Source organism: Ambystoma mexicanum, chromosome 5p, assembly GCF_040938575.1.
Source record: "Ambystoma mexicanum isolate Mex_15411 chromosome 5p, UKY_AmexF1_1, whole genome shotgun sequence".
Taxonomy (NCBI): Eukaryota; Metazoa; Chordata; class Amphibia; order Caudata; family Ambystomatidae; genus Ambystoma; species Ambystoma mexicanum.
The window spans coordinates 37,221,682-37,239,284 of NC_090930.1; positions in this window are offsets into that span (position 1 = coordinate 37,221,682).

The following is a 17,603-nucleotide window of genomic DNA, read 5'->3' on the forward strand; positions in this document are numbered from 1 at the left end:
ATCCATCTCAGTGTTTCCATCTCAGTGTATCCATCTCAGTGTATCTATCTTTCTATCTATCCATCTCAGTGTATCCATCTCTGTGTATCCATCCCAGTGTATCCAACTCAGTGTATCTATCTTTCTATCTATCCATCTCAGTGTATCCATCTCAGTGTATCCATCTCTGTGTATCCATCTCAGTGTATCCATCTCTGTGTATCTATCTTTCTATCTATCCATCTCAGTGTATCCATCTCTGTATATCCATCTCAGTGTATCCATCTATGTGTATCTATCTTTCTATCTATCCATCTCAGTGTATCCATCTCTGTGTATCTATCTATCTATCCATCTCAGTGTATCCATCTCAGTGTATCCATCTCAGTGTATCCATCTCTGTGTATCCATCTCTGTGTATCTATCTTTCTATCTATCCATCTCAGTGTATCCATCTCAGTGTATCCATCTCTGTGTATCTATCTTTCTATCTATCCATCTCAGTGTATCCATCTCTGTATATCCATCTCAGTGTATCCATCTATGTGTATCTATCTTTCTATCTATCCATCTCAGTGTATCCATCTCTGTGTATCTATCTATCTATCCATCTCAGTGTATCCATCTCAGTGTATCCATCTCAGTGTATCCATCTCTGTGTATCCATCTCTGTGTATCTATCTTTCTATCTATCCATCTCAGTGTATCCATCTCTGTGTATCTATCTATCTATCCATCTCTGTGTATCCATCTCTGTGTATCCATCTCAGTGTATCCATCTAAGTGTATCCATCTCTGTGTATCTATCTTTCTATCTATCCATCTCTGTGTATCCATCTCAGTGTATCCATCTCAGTGTATTCATCTCAGTGTATCCATCTCAGTGTATCCATCTCAGTGTATCCATCTCTGTGTATCTATCTTTCTATCCATCTCAGTGTATCCATCTCAGTGTATCCATCTCAGTGTATCCATCTCTGTGTATCTATCTTTCTATCTATCCATCTCTGTGTATCCATCTCTGTGTATCCATCTCAGTGTGTCCATCTCAGTGTATCCATCTCAGTGTATCTATCTCAGTGTGTCCATCTCAGTGTATCCATCTCTGTGTATCTATCTTTCTATCCATCTCAGTGTATCCATCACAGTGTATCCATCTCAGTGTGTCCATCTCAGTGTATCCATCTCTGTGTATCTATCTTTCTATCTATCCATCTCAGTGTATCCATCTCAGTGTATCCATCTCAGTGTGTCCATCTCAGTGTATCCATCTCAGTGTATCCATCTCAGTGCGTCCATCTCAGTGTATCCATCTCTGTGTATCTATCTTTCTATCCATCTCAGTGTATCCATCTCAGTGTATCCATCTCAGTGTGTCCATCTCAGTGTATCCATCTCTGTGTATCTATCTTTCTATCTATCCATCTCAGTGTATCCATCTCTGTGTATCTATCTTTCTATCTATCCATCTCAGTGTATCCATCTCAGTGTATCCATCTCTGTGTATCTATCTTTCTATCTATCCATCTCAGTGTATCCATCTCAGTGTATCCATCTCAGTGTATCCATCTCTGTGTATCTATCTTTCTATCTATCCATCTCAGTGTATCCATCTCAGTGTATCCATCTCAGTGTATCCATCTCTGTGTATCTATCTTTCTATCTATCCATCTCAGTGTGTCCATCTCAGTGTATCCATCTCTGTGTATCTATCTTTCTATCTATCCATCTCAGTGTATCCATCTCAGTGTATCCATCTCAGTGCATCCATCTCAGTGTATCCATCTCTGTGTATCTATCTTTCTATCCATCTCAGTGTATCCATCTCAGTGTATCCATCTCTGTGTATCTATCTTTCTATCTATCCATCTCAGTGTATCCATCTCAGTGTATCCATCTCATTGCGTCCATCTCAGTGTATCCATCTCGGTGTATCTATCTTTCTATCCATCTCAGTGTATCCATCTCAGTGTATCCATCTCAGTGTGTCCATCTCAGTGTATCCTTCTCTGTGTATCTATCTTTCTATCTATCCATCTCAGTGTATCCATCTCTGTGTATCTATCTTTCTATCTAGCCATCTCAGTGTATCCATCTCAGTGTATCCATCTCAGTGTGTCCATCTCAGTGTATCCATCTCTGTGTATCTACCTTTCTATCCATCTCAGTGTATCCATCTCAGTGTGTCCATCTCAGTGTATCTATCTATCTATCCATCTCAGTGTATCCATCTCAGTGTGTCCATCTCAGTCTATCTATCTATCTATCTATCTATCTATCTATCTATCTATCTATCTATCTATCTATCTATCCATCTCAGTGTATCCATCTCTGTGCATCCATCTCAGTGTATCCATCTCAGTGAATCCATCTCAGTGTGTCCATCTCTGTGTATCCATCTCAGTGTATCCATCTCAGTGTATCCATCTCAGTGTATCCATCTCTGTGTACCTATCTTTCTATTTATCCATCTCAGTGTGTCCATCTCAGTGTATCCATCTCTGTGTATCTATCTTTCTATCTATCCATCTCAGTGTATCCATCTCTGTGTATCTATCTTTCTAGCTATCCATCTCAGTGTATCCATCTCGGTGTATCCATCTCAGTGTGTCCATCTCAGTGTATCCATCTCTGTGTATCTATCTTTCTATCCATCTCAGTGTATCCATCTCAGTGTGTCCATCTCAGTGTATCTATCTATCTATCCATCTCAATGTATCCATCTCAGTGTGTCCATCTCAGTGTATCTATCTATCTATCTATCTATCTATCTATCTATCTATCTATCTATCTATCTATCTATCTCAGTGTATCCATCTCTGTGCATCCATCTCAGTGTATCCATCTCAGTGTATCCATCTCAGTGTGTCCATCTCTGTGTATCCATCTCAGTGTATCCATCTCAGTGTATCCATCTCAGTGTATCCATCTCTGTGTACCTATCTTTCTATCTATCCATCTCAGTGTATCCATCTCTGTGTATCTATCTTTCTATCTATCCTTCTCAGTGTATCCATCTCTGTGTATCTATCTTTCTAGCTATCCATCTCAGTGTTTCCATCTCAGTGTATCCATCTCAGTGTGTCCATCTCAGTGTATCCATCTCTGTGTATCTATCTTTCTATCCATCTCAGTGTATCCATCTCAGTGTGTCCATCTCAGTGTATCTATCTATCTATTCATCTCAATGTATCCATCTCAGTGTGTCCATCTCAGTGTATCTATCTATCTATCTATCTATCTATCTATCTATCTATCTATCTATCTATCTATCTATCTATCCATCTCAGTGTATCCATCTCTGTGCATCCATCTCAGTGTATCCATCTCAGTGTATCCATCTCAGTGTATCCATCTCAGTGAATCCATCTCAGTGTGTCCATCTCTGTGTATCCATCTCAGTGTATCCATCTCAGTGTATCCATCTCAGTGTATCCATCTCTGTGTACCTATCTTTCTATTTATCCATCTCAGTGTGTCCATCTCAGTGTATCCATCTCAGTGAATCCATCTCAGTGTGTCCATCTCTGTGTATCCATCTCAGTGTATCCATCTCAGTGTATCCATCTCAGTGTATCCATCTCTGTGTACCTATCTTTCTATTTATCCATCTCAGTGTGTCCATCTCAGTGTATCCATCTCTGTGTATCTATCTTTCTATCTATCCATCTCAGTGTATCCATCTCTGTGTATCTATCTTTCTAGCTATCCATCTCAGTGTATCCATCTCGGTGTATCCATCTCAGTGTGTCCATCTCAGTGTATCCATCTCTGTGTATCTATCTTTCTATCCATCTCAGTGTATCCATCTCAGTGTGTCCATCTCAGTGTATCTATCTATCTATCCATCTCAATGTATCCATCTCAGTGTGTCCATCTCAGTGTATCTATCTATCTATCTATCTATCTATCTATCTATCTATCTATCTATCTATCTATCTATCTATCTATCTATCTATCTCAGTGTATCCATCTCTGTGCATCCATCTCAGTGTATCCATCTCAGTGTATCCATCTCAGTGTGTCCATCTCTGTGTATCCATCTCAGTGTATCCATCTCAGTGTATCCATCTCAGTGTATCCATCTCTGTGTACCTATCTTTCTATCTATCCATCTCAGTGTATCCATCTCTGTGTATCTATCTTTCTATCTATCCATCTCAGTGTATCCATCTCTGTGTATCTATCTTTCTAGCTATCCATCTCAGTGTTTCCATCTCAGTGTATCCATCTCAGTGTGTCCATCTCAGTGTATCCATCTCTGTGTATCTATCTTTCTATCCATCTCAGTGTATCCATCTCAGTGTGTCCATCTCAGTGTATCTATCTATCTATTCATCTCAATGTATCCATCTCAGTGTGTCCATCTCAGTGTATCTATCTATCTATCTATCTATCTATCTATCTATCTATCTATCTATCTATCTATCTATCTATCTATCTATCTATCTATCTATCTATCTATCTATCCATCTCAGTGTATCCATCTCTGTGCATCCATCTCAGTGTATCCATCTCAGTGTATCCATCTCAGTGTATCCATCTCAGTGTGTCCATCTCTGTGTATCTATCTTTCTATCTATCCATCTCAGTGTATCCATCTCAGTGTATCCATCTCAGTGAATCCATCTCTGTGTATCCATCTCAGTGTGTCCATCTCTGTGTATCTATCTTTCTATCTATCCATCTCAGTTTATCCATCTCAGTGTATCCATCTCTGTGTATCTATCTTTCTATCTATCCATCTCAATGTATGCATCTCAGTGTATCCATCTCAGTGTATCCATCTCTGTTTATCCAACTCAGTGTATACATCTCTGTGTATCTATCTTTCTATCTATCCATCTCAGTGTATCCATCTCAGTGTATCCATCTCAGTGTATCCATCTCTGTGTATCTATCTTTCTATCTATCCATCTCAGTGTACCCATCTCAGTGTATCCATCTCTGTGTATCTATCTTTCTATCTATCCATCTCAGTGTATCCATCTCAGTGTATCCATCTCAGTGTATCCATCTCTGTGTATCCATCTCAGTGTATCCAACTCAGGGTATCTATCTTTCTATCTATCCATCTCAGTGTATCCATCTCTGTGCATCCATCTCAGTGTATCCATCTCAGTGTATCCATCTCTGTGTATCTATCTTTCTAGCTATCCATCTCAGTGTATCCATCTCTGTGTATCCATCTCAGTGTATCCAACTCAGTGTATCTATCTTTCTATCTATCCATCTCAGTGTATCCATCTCAGTGTATCCATCTCAGTGTATCCATCTCTGTGTATCTATCTTTCTATCTATCCATCTCAGTGTATCCATCTCAGTGTATCCATCTCAGTGCATCCATCTCTGTGTATCTATCTTTCTATCTATCCATCTCAGTGTATCCATCTCAGTGTATCCATCTCAGTGTATCCATCTCTGTGTATCTATCTTTCTATCTATCCATCTCAGTGTGTCCATCTCAGTGTATCCATCTCTGTGTATCTATCTTTCTATCTATCCATCTCAGTGTATCCATCTCAGTGTATCCATCTCAGTGCATCCATCTCAGTGTATCCATCTCTGTGTATCTATCTTTCTATCCATCTCAGTGTATCCATCTCAGTGTATCCATCTCTGTGTATCTATCTTTCTATCTATCCATCTCAGTGTATCCATCTCAGTGTATCCATCTCATTGCGTCCATCTCAGTGTATCCATCTCTGTGTATCTATCTTTCTATCCATCTCAGTGTATCCATCTCAGTGTATCCATCTCAGTGTGTCCATCTCAGTGTATCCTTCTCTGTGTATCTATCTTTCTATCTATCCATCTCAGTGTATCCATCTCTGTGTATCTATCTTTCTATCTATCCATCTCAGTGTATCCATCTCAGTGTATCCATCTCAGTGTGTCCATCTCAGTGTATCCATCTCTGTGTATCTACCTTTCTATCCATCTCAGTGTATCCATCTCAGTGTGTCCATCTCAGTGTATCTATCTATCTATCTATCCATCTCAGTGTATCCATCTCAGTGTGTCCATCTCAGTGTATCTATCTATCTATCTATCTATCTATCTATCTATCTATCTATCTATCTATCTATCTATCTATCTATCCATCTCAGTGTATCCATCTCTGTGCATCCATCTCAGTGTATCCATCTCAGTGTATCCATCTCAGTGTGTCCATCTCTGTGTATCCATCTCAGTGTATCCATCTCTGTGTACCTATCTTTCTATTTATCCATCTCAGTGTATCCATCTCTGTGTATCTATCTTTCTATCTATCCATCTCAGTGTATCCATCTCTGTGTATCTATCTTTCTAGCTATCCATCTCAGTGTATCCATCTCGGTGTATCCATCTCAGTGTGTCCATCTCAGTGTATCCATCTCTGTGTATCTATCTTTCTATCCATCTCAGTGTATCCATCTCAGTGTGTCCATCTCAGTGTATCTATCTATCTATCCATCTCAATGTATCCATCTCAGTGTGTCCATCTCAGTGTATCTATCTATCTATCTATCTATCTCAGTGTATCCATCTCTGTGCATCCATCTCAGTGTATCCATCTCAGTGTATCCATCTCAGTGTGTCCATCTCTGTGTATCCATCTCAGTGTATCCATCTCAGTGTATCCATCTCAGTGTATCCATCTCTGTGTACCTATCTTTCTATCTATCCATCTCAGTGTATCCATCTCTGTGTATCTATCTTTCTATCTATCCATCTCAGTGTATCCATCTCTGTGTATCTATATTTCTAGCTATCCATCTCAGTGTTTCCATCTCAGTGTATCCATCTCAGTGTGTCCATCTCAGTGTATCCATCTCTGTGTATCTATCTTTCTATCCATCTCAGTGTATCCATCTCAGTGTGTCCATCTCAGTGTATCTATCTATCTATTCATCTCAATGTATCCATCTCAGTGTGTCCATCTCAGTGTATCTATCTATCTATCTATCTATCTATCTATCTATCTATCTATCTATCTATCTATCTATCTATCTATCTATCCATCTCAGTGTATCCATCTCTGTGCATCCATCTCAGTGTATCCATCTCAGTGTATCCATCTCAGTGTATCCATCTCAGTGTGTCCATCTCTGTGTATCTATCTTTCTATCTATCCATCTCAGTGTATCCATCTCAGTGTATCCATCTCAGTGTATCCATCTCTGTGTATCCATCTCAGTGTGTCCATCTCTGTGTATCTATCTTTCTATCTATCCATCTCAGTTTATCCATCTCTGTGTATCCATCTCAGTGTATCCAACTCAGTGTATCTATCTTTCTATCTATCCATCTCAGTGTATCCATCTCAGTGTATCCATCTCTGTGTATCTATCTTTCTATCTATCCATCTCAATGTATCCATCTCAGTGTATCCATCTCAGTGTATCCATCTCTGTTTATCCAACTCAGTGTATCCATCTCTGTGTATCTATCTTTCTATCTATCCATCTCAGTGTATCCATCTCAGTGTATCCATCTCTGTGTATCCAACTCAGTGTATCCATCTCTGTGTATCTATCTTTCTATCTATCCATCTCAGTGTATCCATCTCAGTGTATCCATCTCAGTGTATCCATCTTTGTTTATCCAACTCAGTGTATCCATCTCTGTGTATCTATCTTTCTATCTATCCATCTCAGTGTATCCATCTCAGTGTATCCATCTCTGTGTATCCAACTCAGTGTATCCATCTCTGTGTATCTATCTTTCTATCTATCCATCTCAGTGTACCCATCTCAGTGTATCCATCTCTGTGTATCTATCTTTCTATCTATCCATCTCAGTGTATCCATCTCAGTGTATCCATCTCTGTGTATCCATATCTGTGTATCCATCTCAGTCTATCCATCTCAGTGTATCCATCTCTGTGTATCCATCTCAGTGTATCCAACTCAGGGTATCTATCTTTCTATCTATCCATCTCAGTGTATCCATCTCTGTGCATCCATCTCAGTGTATCCATCTCAGTGTATCCATCTCTGTGTATCTATCTTTCTAGCTATCCATCTCAGTGTATCCATCTCTGTGTATCCATCTCAGTGTATCCAACTCAGTGTATCTATCTTTCTATCTATCCATCTCAGTGTATCCATCTCAGTGTATCCATCTCTGTGTATCTATCTTTCTATCTATCCATCTCAGTGTATCCATCTCAGTGTATCCATCTCAGTGCATCCATCTCTGTGTATCTATCTTTCTATCTATCCATCTCAGTGTATCCATCTCAGTGTATCCATCTCTGTGCATCTATCTTTCTATCTATCCATCTCAGTGTATCCATCTCAGTGTATCCATCTCTGAGTATCTATCTTTCTATCTATCCATCTCCGTGTATCCATCTCAGTGTTTCCATCTCTGTGTATCCATCCCAGTGTATCCAACTCAGTGTATCTATCTTTCTATCTATCCATCTCAGTGTATCCATCTCAGTGTATCCATCTCTGTGTATCCATCTCAGTGTATCCATCTCTGTGTATCTATCTTTCTATCTATCCATCTCAGTGTATCCATCTCTGTATATCCATCTCAGTGTATCCATCTCTGTGTATCTATCTTTCTATCTATCCATCTCAGTGTATCCATCTCTGTGTATCTATCTATCTATCCATCTCAGTGTATCCATCTCAGTGTATCCATCTCAGTGTATCCATCTCTGTGTATCCATCTCTGTGTATCTATCTTTCTATCTATCCATCTCAGTGTATCCATCTCAGTGTATCCATCTCTGTGTATCTATCTTTCTATCTATCCATCTCTGTGTATCCATCTCAGTGTATCCATCTCAGTGTATCCATCTCAGTGTATCCATCTCTGTGTATCTATCTTTCTATCTATCCATCTCTGTGCATCCATCTCTGTGTATCCATCTCAGTGTATCCATCTCAGTGTATTCATCTCAGTGTATCCATCTCAGTGTATCCATCTCAGTGTATCCATCTCTGTGTATCTATCTTTCTATCTATCCATCTAAGTGTATCCATCTCTGTGTATCTATCTTTCTATCTATCCATCTCTGTGTATCCATCTCAGTGTATCCATCTCAGTGTATTCATCTCAGTGTATCCATCTCAGTGTATCCATCTCAGTGTATCCATCTCTGTGTATCTATCTTTCTATCCATCTCAGTGTATCCATCTCAGTGTATCCATCTCAGTGTATCCATCTCTGTGTATCTATCTTTCTATCTATCCATCTCAGTGTATCCATCTCAGTGTATCCATCTCAGTGTGTCCATCTCAGTGTATCCATCTCTGTGTATCTATCTTTCTATCTATCCATCTCAGTGTATCCATCTCAGTGTATCCATCTCAGTGTGTCCATCTCAGTGTATCCATCTCAGTGTATCCATCTCAGTGCGTCCATCTCAGTGTATCCATCTCTGTGTATCTATCTTTCTATCCATCTCAGTGTATCCATCTCAGTGTATCCATCTCAGTGTGTCCATCTCAGTGTATCCATCTCTGTGTATCTATCTTTCTATCTATCCATCTCAGTGTATCCATCTCTGTGTATCTATCTTTCTATCTATCCATCTCAGTGTATCCATCTCAGTGTATCCATCTCTGTGTATCTATCTTTCTATCTATCCATCTCAGTGTATCCATCTCAGTGTATCCATCTCAGTGTATCCATCTCTGTGTATCTATCTTTCTATCTATCCATCTCAGTGTATCCATCTCTGTGTATCTATCTTTCTATCTATCCATCTCAGTGTGTCCATCTCAGTGTATCCATCTCTGTGTATCTATCTTTCTATCTATCCATCTCAGTGTATCCATCTCAGTGTATCCATCTCTGTGTATCTATCTTTCTATCTATCCATCTCAGTGTATCCATCTCAGTGTATCCATCTCTGTGTATCCATATCTGTGTATCCATCTCAGTCTATCCATCTCAGTGTATCCATCTCTGTGTATCCATCTCAGTGTATCCAACTCAGGGTATCTATCTTTCTATCTATCCATCTCAGTGTATCCATCTCTGTGCATCCATCTCAGTGTATCCATCTCAGTGTATCCATCTCTGTGTATCTATCTTTCTAGCTATCCATCTCAGTGTATCCATCTCTGTGTATCCATCTCAGTGTATCCAACTCAGTGTATCTATCTTTCTATCTATCCATCTCAGTGTATCCATCTCAGTGTATCCATCTCAGTGTATCCATCTCTGTGTATCTATCTTTCTATCTATCCATCTCAGTGTATCCATCTCAGTGTATCCATCTCAGTGCATCCATCTCTGTGTATCTATCTTTCTATCTATCCATCTCAGTGTATCCATCTCAGTGTATCCATCTCTGTGCATCTATCTTTCTATCTATCCATCTCAGTGTATCCATCTCAGTGTATCCATCTCTGAGTATCTATCTTTCTATCTATCCATCTCCGTGTATCCATCTCAGTGTTTCCATCTCTGTGTATCCATCCCAGTGTATCCAACTCAGTGTATCTATCTTTCTATCTATCCATCTCAGTGTATCCATCTCAGTGTATCCATCTCTGTGTATCCATCTCAGTGTATCCATCTCTGTGTATCTATCTTTCTATCTATCCATCTCAGTGTATCCATCTCTGTATATCCATCTCAGTGTATCCATCTCTGTGTATCTATCTTTCTATCTATCCATCTCAGTGTATCCATCTCTGTGTATCTATCTATCTATCCATCTCAGTGTATCCATCTCAGTGTATCCATCTCAGTGTATCCATCTCTGTGTATCCATCTCTGTGTATCTATCTTTCTATCTATCCATCTCAGTGTATCCATCTCAGTGTATCCATCTCTGTGTATCTATCTTTCTATCTATCCATCTCTGTGTATCCATCTCAGTGTATCCATCTCAGTGTATCCATCTCAGTGTATCCATCTCTGTGTATCTATCTTTCTATCTATCCATCTCTGTGCATCCATCTCTGTGTATCCATCTCAGTGTATCCATCTCAGTGTATTCATCTCAGTGTATCCATCTCAGTGTATCCATCTCAGTGTATCCATCTCTGTGTATCTATCTTTCTATCTATCCATCTAAGTGTATCCATCTCTGTGTATCTATCTTTCTATCTATCCATCTCTGTGTATCCATCTCAGTGTATCCATCTCAGTGTATTCATCTCAGTGTATCCATCTCAGTGTATCCATCTCAGTGTATCCATCTCTGTGTATCTATCTTTCTATCCATCTCAGTGTATCCATCTCAGTGTATCCATCTCAGTGTATCCATCTCTGTGTATCTATCTTTCTATCTATCCATCTCTGTGTATCCATCTCTGTGTATCCATCTCAGTGTGTCCATCTCAGTGTATCCATCTCAGTGTATCCATCTCAGTGTGTCCATCTCAGTGTATCCATCTCTGTGTATCTATCTTTCTATCCATCTCAGTGTATCCATCTCAGTGTATCCATCTCAGTGTGTCCATCTCAGTGTATCCATCTCTGTGTATCTATCTTTCTATCTATCCATCTCAGTGTATCCATCTCAGTGTATCCATCTCAGTGTGTCCATCTCAGTGTATCCATCTCAGTGTATCCATCTCAGTGCGTCCATCTCAGTGTATCCATCTCTGTGTATCTATCTTTCTATCCATCTCAGTGTATCCATCTCAGTGTATCCATCTCAGTGTGTCCATCTCAGTGTATCCATCTCTGTGTATCTATCTTTCTATCTATCCATCTCAGTGTATCCATCTCTGTGTATCTATCTTTCTATCTATCCATCTCAGTGTATCCATCTCAGTGTATCCATCTCTGTGTATCTATCTTTCTATCTATCCATCTCAGTGTATCCATCTCAGTGTATCCATCTCAGTGTATCCATCTCTGTGTATCTATCTTTCTATCTATCCATCTCAGTGTATCCATCTCTGTGTATCTATCTTTCTATCTATCCATCTCAGTGTGTCCATCTCAGTGTATCCATCTCTGTGTATCTATCTTTCTATCTATCCATCTCAGTGTATCCATCTCAGTGTATCCATCTCAGTGCATCCATCTCAGTGTATCCATCTCTGTGTATCTATCTTTCTATCCATCTCAGTGTATCCATCTCAGTGTATCCATCTCTGTGTATCTATCTTTCTATCTATCCATCTCAGTGTATCCATCTCAGTGTATCCATCTCATTGCGTCCATCTCAGTGTATCCATCTCTGTGTATCTATCTTTCTATCCATCTCAGTGTATCCATCTCAGTGTATCCATCTCAGTGTGTCCATCTCAGTGTATCCTTCTCTGTGTATCTATCTTTCTATCTATCCATCTCAGTGTATCCATCTCTGTGTATCTATCTTTCTATCTATCCATCTCAGTGTATCCATCTCAGTGTATCCATCTCAGTGTGTCCATCTCAGTGTATCCATCTCTGTGTATCTACCTTTCTATCCATCTCAGTGTATCCATCTCAGTGTGTCCATCTCAGTGTATCTATCTATCTATCCATCTCAGTGTATCCATCTCAGTGTGTCCATCTCAGTGTATCTATCTATCTATCTATCTATCTATCTATTTATCCATCTCAGTGTATCCATCTCTGTGCATCCATCTCAGTGTATCCATCTCAGTGTATCCATCTCAGTGTGTCCATCTCTGTGTATCCATCTCAGTGTATCCATCTCAGTGTATCCATCTCAGTGTATCCATCTCTGTGTACCTATCTTTCTATTTATCCATCTCAGTGTATCCATCTCTGTGTATCTATCTTTCTATCTATAAATCTCAGTGTATCCATCTCTGTGTATCTATCTTTCTAGCTATCCATCTCAGTGTATCCATCTCGGTGTATCCATCTCAGTGTGTCCATCTCAGTGTATCCATCTGTGTGTATCTATCTTTCTATCCATCTCAGTGTATCCATCTCAGTGTGTCCATCTCAGTGTATCTATCTATCTATCCATCTCAATGTATCCATCTCAGTGTGTCCATCTCAGTGTATCTATCTATCTATCTATCTATCTATCTATCTATCTATCTATCTATCTATCTATCTATCTATCTATCTATCTATCTATCTATCCATCTCAGTGTATCCATCTATGTGCATCCATCTCAGTGTATCCATCTCAGTGTATCCATCTCAGTGTATCCATCTCAGTGTGTCCATCTCTGTGTATCTATCTTTCTATCTATCCATCTCAGTGTATCCATCTCAGTGTATCCATCTCAGTGTATCCATCTCTGTGTATCTATCTTTCTATCTATCCATCTCCGTGTATCCATCTCAGTGTATCCATCTCAGTGTATCCATCTCTGTGTATCTATCTTTCTATGTATCCATCTCAGTGTATCCATCTCAGTGTATCCATCTCAGTGTATCCATCTCTGTGTATCCATCTCAGTGTATCCAACTCAGTGTATCCATCTCTGTGTATCTATCTTTCTATCTATCCATCTCAGTGTATCCATCTCAGTGTATCCATCTCAGTGTATCCATCTCAGTGTATCCAACTCAGTGTATCCATCTCTGTGTATCCAACTCAGTGTATCCATCTCTGTGTATCTATCTTTCTATCTATCCATCTCAGTGTATCCATCTCAGTGTATCCATCTCAGTGTATCCATCTCTGTGTATCTATCTTTCTATCTATCCATCTCTGTGTATCCATCTCAGTGTATCCATCTCAGTGTATCCATCTCTGTGTATCTATCTTTCTATCTATCCATCTCAGTTTATCCATCTCTGTGTATCCATCTCAGTGTATCCAACTCAGTGTATCCATCTCTGTGTATCTATCTTTCTATCTATCCATCTCAGTGTATCCATCTCAGTGTATCCATCTCAGTGTATCCATCTCAGTGTATCTATCTTTCTATCTATCCATCTCCGTGTATCCATCTCAGTGTATCCATCTCAGTGTATCCATCTCTGTGTATCTATCTTTCTATCTATCCATCTCAGTGTATCCATCTCAGTGTATCCATCTCAGTGTATCCATCTCTGTGTATCCAACTCAGTGTATCCATCTCTGTGTATCTATCTTTCTATCTATCCATCTCAGTGTATCCATCTCAGTGTATCCATCTCAGTGTATCCATCTCTGTGTATCTATCTTTCTATCTATCCATCTCAGTGTATCCATCTCAGTGTATCCACCTCTGTGTATCTATCTTTCTATCTATCCATCTCAGTGTATCCATCTCAGTGTATCCATCTCTGTGTATCCATCTCTGTGTATCCATCTCAGTCTATCCATCTCAGTGTATCCATCTCTGTGTATCCATCTCAGTGTATCCAACTCAGTGTATCTATCTTTCTATCTATCCATCTCAGTGTATCCATCTCTGTGCATCCATCTCAGTGTATCCATCTCAGTGTATCCATCTCTGTGTACCTATCTTTCTATCTATCCATCTCAGTGTATCCATCTCTGTGTATCTATCTTTCTAGCTATCCATCTCAGTGTATCCATCTCTGTGTATCCATCTCAGTGTATCCAACTCAGTGTATCTATCTTTCTATCTATCCATCTCAGTGTATCCATCTCAGTGTATCCATCGCAGTGTATCCATCTCTGTGTATCTATCATTCTATCTATCCATCTCAGTGTATCCATCTCAGTGTATCCATCTCAGTGTATCCATCTCTGTGTATCTATCTTTCTATCTATCCATCTCAGTGTATCCATCTCAGTGTATCCATCTCTGTGTATCTATCTTTCTATCTATCCATCTCAGTGTATCCATCTCAGTGTATCCATCTCAGTGTATCCATCTCTGTGTATCTATCTTTCTATCTATCCATCTCCGTGTATCCATCTCAGTGTTTCCATCTCAGTGTATCCATCTCAGTGTATCTATCTTTCTATCTATCCATCTCAGTGTATCCATCTCTGTGTATCCATCTCAGTGTATCCAACTCAGTGTATCTATCTTTCTATCTATCCATCTCAGTGTATCCATCTCAGTGTATCCATCTCTGTGTATACATCTCAGTGTATCCATCTCTGTGTATCTATCTTTCTATCTATCCATCTCAGTGTATCCATCTTTGTATATCCATCTCAGTGTATCCATCTCTGTGTATCTATCTTTCTATCTATCCATCTCAGTTTATCCATCTCTGTGTATCTATCTATCTATCCATCTCAGTGTATCCATCTCAGTGTATCCATATCAGTGTATCCATCTCTGTGTATCCATCTCTGTGTATCTATCTTTCTATCTATCCATCTCAGTGTTGTCCATCTCAGTGTATCCATCTCTGTGTATCTATCTTTCTATCTATCCATCTCTGTGTATCCATCTCAGTGTATCCATCTCAGTGTATCCATCTCAGTGTATCCATCTCTGTGTATCTATCTTTCTATCTATCCATCTCTGTGCATCCATCTCTGTGTATCCATCTCAGTGTATCCATCTCAGTGTATTCAGCTCAGTGTATCCATCTCAGTGTATCCATCTCTGTGTATCTATCTTTCTATCCATCTCAGTGTATCCATCTCAGTGTATCCATCTCTGTGTATCTATCTTTCTATCTATCCATCTCAGTGTATCCATCTCAGTGTATCCATCTCATTGCGTCCATCTCAGTGTATCCATCTCTGTGTATCTATCTTTCTATCCATCTCAGTGTATCCATCTCAGTGTATCCATCTCAGTGTGTCCATCTCTGTGTATCTATCTTTCTATCTATCCATCTCAGTGTATCCATCTCAGTGTATCCATCTCAGTGTATCCATCTCTGTGTATCCATCTCAGTGTGTCCATCTCTGTGTATCTATCTTTCTATCTATCCATCTCAGTTTATCCATCTCTGTGTATCCATCTCAGTGTATCCAACTCAGTGTATCTATCTTTCTATCTATCCATCTCAGTGTATCCATCTCAGTGTATCCATCTCTGTGTATCTATCTTTCTATCTATCCATCTCAATGTATCCATCTCAGTGTATCCATCTCAGTGTATCCATCTCTGTTTATCCAACTCAGTGTATCCATCTCTGTGTATCTATCTTTCTATCTATCCATCTCAGTGTATCCATCTCAGTGTATCCATCTCTGTGTATCCAACTCAGTGTATCCATCTCTGTGTATCTATCTTTCTATCTATCCATCTCAGTGTATCCATCTCAGTGTATCCATCTCAGTGTATCCATCTCTGTGTATCTATCTTTCTATCTATCCATCTCAGTGTACCCATCTCAGTGTATCCATCTCTGTGTATCTATCTTTCTATCTATCCATCTCAGTGTATCCATCTCAGTGTATCCATCTCTGTGTATCCATATCTGTGTATCCATCTCAGTCTATCCATCTCAGTGTATCCATCTCTGTGTATCCATCTCAGTGTATCCAACTCAGGGTATCTATCTTTCTATCTATCCATCTCAGTGTATCCATCTCTGTGCATCCATCTCAGTGTATCCATCTCAGTGTATCCATCTCTGTGTATCTATCTTTCTAGCTATCCATCTCAGTGTATCCATCTCTGTGTATCCATCTCAGTGTATCCAACTCAGTGTATCTATCTTTCTATCTATCCATCTCAGTGTATCCATCTCAGTGTATCCATCTCAGTGTATCCATCTCTGTGTATCTATCTTTCTATCTATCCATCTCAGTGTATCCATCTCAGTGTATCCATCTCAGTGCATCCATCTCTGTGTATCTATCTTTCTATCTATCCATCTCAGTGTATCCATCTCAGTGTATCCATCTCTGTGCATCTATCTTTCTATCTATCCATCTCAGTGTATCCATCTCAGTGTATCCATCTCTGAGTATCTATCTTTCTATCTATCCATCTCCGTGTATCCATCTCAGTGTTTCCATCTCTGTGTATCCATCCCAGTGTATCCAACTCAGTGTATCTATCTTTCTATCTATCCATCTCAGTGTATCCATCTCAGTGTATCCATCTCTGTGTATCCATCTCAGTGTATCCATCTCTGTGTATCTATCTTTCTATCTATCCATCTCAGTGTATCCATCTCTGTATATCCATCTCAGTGTATCCATCTCTGTGTATCTATCTATCTATCCATCTCAGTGTATCCATCTCAGTGTATCCATCCGAGTGTATCCATCTCTGTGTATCCATCTCTGTGTATCTATCTTTCTATCTATCCATCTCAGTGTATCCATCTCAGTGTATCCATCTCTGTGTATCTATCTTTCTATCTATCCATCTCTGTGTATCCATCTCAGTGTATCCATCTCAGTGTATCCATCTCAGTGTATCCATCTCTGTGTATCTATCTTTCTATCTATCCATCTCTGTGCATCCATCTCTGTGTATCCATCTCAGTGTATCCATCTCAGTGTATTCATCTCAGTGTATCCATCTCAGTGTATCCATCTCAGTGTATCCATCTCTGTGTATCTATCTTTCTATCTATCCATCTAAGTGTATCCATCTCTGTGTATCTATCTTTCTATCTATCCATCTCTGTGTATCCATCTCAGTGTATCCATCTCAGTGTATTCATCTCAGTGTATCCATCTCAGTGTATCCATCTCAGTGTATCCATCTCTGTGTATCTATCTTTCTATCCATCTCAGTGTATCCATCTCAGTGTATCCATCTCAGTGTATCCATCTCTGTGTATCTATCTTTCTATCTATCCATCTCTGTGTATCCATCTCTGTGTATCCATCTCAGTGTGTCCATCTCAGTGTATCCATCTCAGTGTAT